We start from the raw sequence: 6,178 nt of genomic DNA, 5'->3' as shown, positions 1-6,178 counted from the left end.
GCCAACACAGAAGGGTGTAGTGTAAACCTACTAAACCTAGATAACAGTGTTAATATACAATGTTTGCTGATTATGAAAACAAATCCATTTGATATATGTATGTTCATTCAGATCTGAGCTATTAAATTAATGCAACTTATCATAAATCTAGGAGTGTTTTCAATCTTTGATCATTAGCAACACCTTCAAATGTGGTGGTAGAAATAACAATTTCCCAACCTTGCTGTTTGGTAATGGGATGACATGCACTCCTGTTACTGTACTGTATATAAGGAAAGCTCAACATTCATAGCAACTCAAAAACCTCCTCGACTCTCTGTGAGATAAACTGCTGAAGGTGCAAAGATTTGAAGGTAAATATATCTTATCTTTCTGTACTTTATATGTGAGGCTGGTGGTGATTTTGCCAATTTTGTAGTAAATGCATCAGTCTTGATTTGTTCCATTTGACAGTGTGATCACTGTAACCATGCTGAAGCTAGCTCTTGTGCTTGGATGCCTCCTGAGCCTGGCTCTGGCTCGTCCTGTGAGTTTAATATGTCCATTCTCAATATCATTTATGATTCGTATCCGATAACAGTCAGTTTCAAATTTGCAACTTGTAAATTTATTTTCCAGAATGACATGGAGCATAAACGACTTGCTCGTTCAAGCTCATCTGAGTCAAATTCAGGAGAGGTGAGTGCTTTCTTTAACTTCTCTAATTCAACATTCAACACACCTATATGTCAAATACTGAAGAATTCCTACACATTTGAATCTGAATGTTTCTGATTTTCTTGCAGAGCACCACCAGCGCAATCACAACCCCCAATATTGCCTCACTCATACAACTACTGCTGCGGCTACTTAGTGGGAACTGAAATGTCACCTATATATAAGTGAATGATACCCAGTAATTATTAGATGTTTGATCAGCTCTGTTTTTTTTCAGTGTGTGATGTTGTACTCAGAATCATCTCCTACAGTAAATGATACAGTCCTAATCATTCCAGGTCAATCAAACATGTGGGTCATTTCACTTATTTTCTGGAGTAACTACTCAATAAACTTCATGAATTGAAAACATGGATCTAGAATGTGTGTCTTTCTTAAAATGTATAATGATATGAGATATAAATATATCTATCTATCTATCTATCTATCCATCTATTTATTTATTAGTTAATTCCACTCATGGCAATTATTATAAAACAAAACATGTACACATTTTGTGTAGCCCATAATGGAAAGGAGCAGGGATAAGCCAATCTTATTGAACCTATACCTTATTTAAAAGAACATTTAAAAAAGGTAATACAAATTATAGGAGCCGTTTAAGTTTATTGTTGGCATGTTATATTATTTTGTTTAGTTTTATAATGCTATATTATTTTTGAACACTTGGTGGTGTGGGTTAGCTGCACAGGGGTATAAATAAGGTCATAGGTGACCGGAAAGGCAACAGAACACAGGTAGAGGAAGAGCACACTATTCTAACCACACACGGCAGATGCTCACAGCTACTGAAAACAATCATCAACCCATTCAACTCGTACAACACTGAATGAACATCAAACTAAACTGCATTCAACGACCCAAAATCATCTGTTATGTTCTGTGTAAAGATCACTCTTAACCTCACCTGTATCTACCGAACCTATGTACTTTTATGCACATTTTTGTTTCTCATACATATGTAATAAAAGAAAAATATATATTTGGTCATATTTTTTTTATATTTTATTTGTCAAATAGTACGCATGAAGTTAATTTGATCCCAATGTTTGATGTAAGTAGAATGATAAAGACACCATCATACAATTTAACAAGCGACAGAAACAACAGAGCTGACGTTGACAAACAGTGATTTAATACTTTTATTCACTTATTGCTTGTTCTTTTTACATTGAGTTACTATAAAGTAGCTGCAGTAGTTGTAGTAGTTGTTGAGTTAACATATTGGGGTCAACAGTTGTGGGCACCCCATCCTGGGTAGTCACCATACTCATTTGAATCAAAACAATGTTGAATAATAACATTTAACTTGTGATAATTAGAAACAAGTTGCCATCAACACATCAACATTGATTTACAGATTTTATGAGGACCAAAATATATTTTCAATTGTATATATACAGCTAGTTTCAACATTATAAGACGAACGAAAATCTGAAGACACAGAAGCCTTCATTTAAGTTGTTACTGGGGTGTAACGGTTCACAGAATTCACGGTTCGGTACGTACCTCGGTTTGGGGGTCACGGTTGGGTACGGGTTCGGTACAACAAGAAAAAGCAACAAAAAAAAGTCCCAAATCCATAATTCCAGGTTTGTTTTTTATTTATTTTGAACAGTAGTGCAAGTTTCAGTTTAAAAATAAGGCACTTTAACATTTTGAATAATTAACTTTCAATAAAAGCTGGGGTTAGACAAAACGCTTTGGATCACGTGATGACACCGGCGAGCTGAGCGGAGTAGTCGGGTGCAGGTGTTCCGGATTAACTTGTTTCCCGATCAACTTGTTTCCCGATCAACTCGTTTCCGTGGGGTGCGTGGCTTTCGACTGAAATACACATTTCCATCACTTTCTTCTGTCGTTTGGTATATTTGGCTTCTTAGGAACACGTTGATGCACATCCAGTACCAGTGTGTGAGGTTGTGATTACGATGGCGATATCCGGACGCGAACAGCGAGGACTACAACAAGACAAACGAGTTTCTCGAATAAATCATTTAAACCAGCTATTGTTGCCAGACTTATTACGGAATACCGTTGTTAATGTCCAAGTCCATCTGTGTATACCTTCAGACAGCCTCCAAGTGAAGCACACGGTGTTTACTCACAGTTTGAAAGCAGCGTGGAGAAGTCTTCATCTGTGTCTTCATCTGTGTTAAACTGATCCTCCCAGGGAACTGGGACTCGCCCAGGTTAAAATGTGACCCGCCCAGGTTAAAATGTGACCCGCCCAGGTTAAATTGTGTTACGATTTCTGTGGCTATCTACCAGCGATCATGTTTAATATGAAAGACTACCCACACATGTATCCCTTATAAAAACGGTATTGTGCAGCACTCATCCAGATAAGATGTGACTGTTACCTCGTTTTGCAAAGATAGCAGCAGAAATGTCATTGGGGATATTTAGACTTTAAAATGCTGCTTGGTCGTGAATGTTGGTGTCGGCAAACAATATTACGAATCCTCTATTCAAACATAATATTCAATGTGCATCGACATGAAAATAACAAAAAAGTTCATGCTGGACCCAAACCCGAGTCCCAACAGTAAAAATCAATCATGCCCTGCGCGTTATGAGTGCGCCACGAAACATCACGTCCTAACAGATCACCACAGCTCATTTTGTTACATTAACATTGTCAACAAGTTCTAGAAAAATGCAACCCGACATCATATTGATAATAATATATGATACAAATGTAAGACTGACAACAATAATAGTTTGTAAAGGATTTATTGACGTGAATGTTTTGAACAGTGAACACTTAACACAGAAATCGTAACAGTTTGACCTGGGCGGGTCACAGTTTAACCTGGGCAGGTCCCAGTTCCCTGGGAGGATCGGTTTAACACAGATGAAGACTTCTCCATTCAACACGTCCTAACTGATCACCAGAGAACAATAAATCAAGTCGCTGTGTTGATGCCTGTTACATCACATTACATTGCATTTAGCTGACGCTTTTATCCAAAGTGATTTACAATAAGTATTCACTGTTCAAAACATTCACATCAATAAATCCTTTACTAACTATTATTGTTGTCAGTCTTACATTTGTATCATATATTATTATCAATATGATGTCGGGTTGCATTTTTCTAGAACTTGTTGACAATGTTAATGTAACAAAATGAGCTGTGGTGATCTGTTAGGACGTGATGTTTCGTGGCGCACTCATAAAGCGCAGGGCATGATTGATTTTTACTGTTGGGACTCGGGTTTGAGTCCAGCATGAACTTTTTTGTTATTTTCATGTCGATGCACATTGAAAATTATGTTTGAATAGAGGATTCGTAATATTGTTTGCCGACACCAACATTCATGACCAAGCAGCATTTTAAAGTCTAAATATCCCCAATGACATTTCTGCTGCTATCTTTGCAAAACGAGGTAACAGTCACATCTTATCTGGATGAGTGCTGCACAATACCGTTTTTATAAGGGATACATATGTGGGTAGTCTTTCATATTAAACATGATCGCTGGTAGATAGCCACAGAAATCGTAACACAATTTAACCTGGGCGGGTCACATTTTAACCTGGGCGGGTCCCAGTTCCCTGGGAGGATCACAGTTTAACACAGATGAAGACTTCTCCACGCTGCTTTCAAACTGTGAGTAAACACCATGTGCTTCACTTGGAGGCTGTCTGAAGGTATACACAGATGGACTTGGACATTAACAACGATATTCCGTAATAAGTCTGGCAACAATAGCTGGTTTAAATGATTTATTCGAGCAACTCGTTTGTCTTGTTGTAGTCCTCGCTGTTCGCGTCCGGATATCGCCATCGTAATCACAACCTCACACACTGGTACTGGATGTGCATCAACGTGTTCCTAAGAAGCCAAATATACCAAAAGATGTATGTAAACGACAGAAGAAAGTGATGGAAATGTGTATTTCAGTCGAAAGCCACGCACCGCACGGAAACGAGTTGATCGGGAAACAAGTTGATCGGGAAACAAGTTAATCCGGAACACCGGCGGTAATCAGACTTATATGATTTAACCAAAACTGAAAGTCTCAAAGTGTAATGCGCAGTCAGTTCTATTAGTGTGTAAAAACATCTGCGTCTAAAAGTAGTTTGACCAGAGCTAGAGCAAAGAAAGACAGCGGCCTCGTGGCGGAAATGTTTGGTGAAGAGGAACACGTCCCCAAGTGGGCTAGTCAATTGCTTTCTGAAATACAAAGCGTTAAAGAAACCTGTAACGTAAGGTTTGACAATCTGGACAAGGCTATTGTTCAGTTGAAGAAAGACTCTAAGGCCACTTATCAAGGAATAAACAACGCAGAGAAGCGTATTAGCGAGATAGAGGATCATCAAGCCAATTCCCAAGGGAAGACAATGATTGATCTGTCCAAAGAAGTCAAAGCCCTCCAGGGTAAAATGCTGGATCTGGAAGCTAGAAGTCGGAGAAATAATCTCATCCTAGCCGGCATCCCCGAGGGTAAAGAAGCCGGTGGCATCTCCCCACTACTGGATAAAATTCTCCGACACTTCCTGAAGCTGAGTGACACAATCCCCGCACCTGAGATAGAGCGTGCCCACCGCGCTCTGCGTCCCATCCCGGACCCTGGGCACCCTCCGCGGCATATCATCATACGTTTTCTCAGATGGAGCGATAAGAACGAGGTGTTTAAGACGCTGGCGTCTGCTAAAGGAAAGCTGACATGGGACGGACATGATCTTCGCATGTTTCAGGATTTCCCAATGGAGATACAGCGCCAGCGGGATTCATACAGAGAGCTCCGTAGCATACTGCGCAAAGAAAACTTACGGCACGGCATCCTGTACCCTGCCAGACTGATCGTAACCATCAACGAGTAGACTTTCATATTCAAAGAAGCTGAGAAAGTTCTAAAAGAAAAGAGACCTGATTTATTTGGGATGTGACATTACCACAAGACTGTGAGTTGGCCTACGCCCCCACCGCACGCGCACACGCGCACATACACACACAATCATTTACACTGACACACACGCATGCCCGCATGCGTGTGTGTCAGTGTGTGTGGTGTGTGCGACTCATAGTCGCACACACCCTCATTAGGATTTTGATGCAGGCTATACTGTAATGTAAGTTAACCCCCAACTAGTTAGCAAAGTTGTGGTTAATGGCAGACAAATGAATAGGCCAATAGGCTATTGAAGGACTGGATTAACTCTCCGCACCTGAGCTCCGCGGCTCTTCTTTTTCTTCACGGATAGAGATGGACTTTCCTCCATCTCAATTTATTTTCCGTCGTATTGCCTTTTGGCAATATATTTTTTGTTTTTGTGTGTATGTGTGTATTGTTAGGGGGAAGGGTGGTAGGATCTCTATGTTTTTATGTAATCTTGTGTTGTATTTTCTACGGTCTTGTGTTGTTGTTTATATATTTCCCCTCCCCTATTTAGAGAGAATGGACGTCCATTCTCAGGAGACGTCTGACAGTGGTGCGGTTACCCAAAGTG

The 6,178-nt window shown here is 39.9% G+C and overlaps 1 long non-coding RNA gene across 1 annotated transcript; it reads left to right on the top strand.

Annotated features, from left to right (window-relative positions):
* Positions 1 to 236: 236 nt before the first annotated feature.
* LOC117546271 lies at positions 237 to 919 on the top strand. The gene is made up of 4 exons (XR_004568982.1): positions 237 to 353; positions 454 to 526; positions 619 to 678; positions 786 to 919. It is a non-coding gene; the product is annotated as an uncharacterized LOC117546271 (long non-coding RNA).
* The last annotated feature ends 5,259 nt before the right edge of the window (positions 920 to 6,178 follow it).

Source organism: Gymnodraco acuticeps, unplaced genomic scaffold (assembly GCF_902827175.1).
Source record: "Gymnodraco acuticeps unplaced genomic scaffold, fGymAcu1.1, whole genome shotgun sequence".
Lineage (NCBI taxonomy): Eukaryota > Metazoa > Chordata > Actinopteri > Perciformes > Bathydraconidae > Gymnodraco > Gymnodraco acuticeps.
The sequence above is the reverse complement of the archived record's forward strand: the minus strand, read 5'-3'. Positions and strand labels throughout refer to the sequence as shown.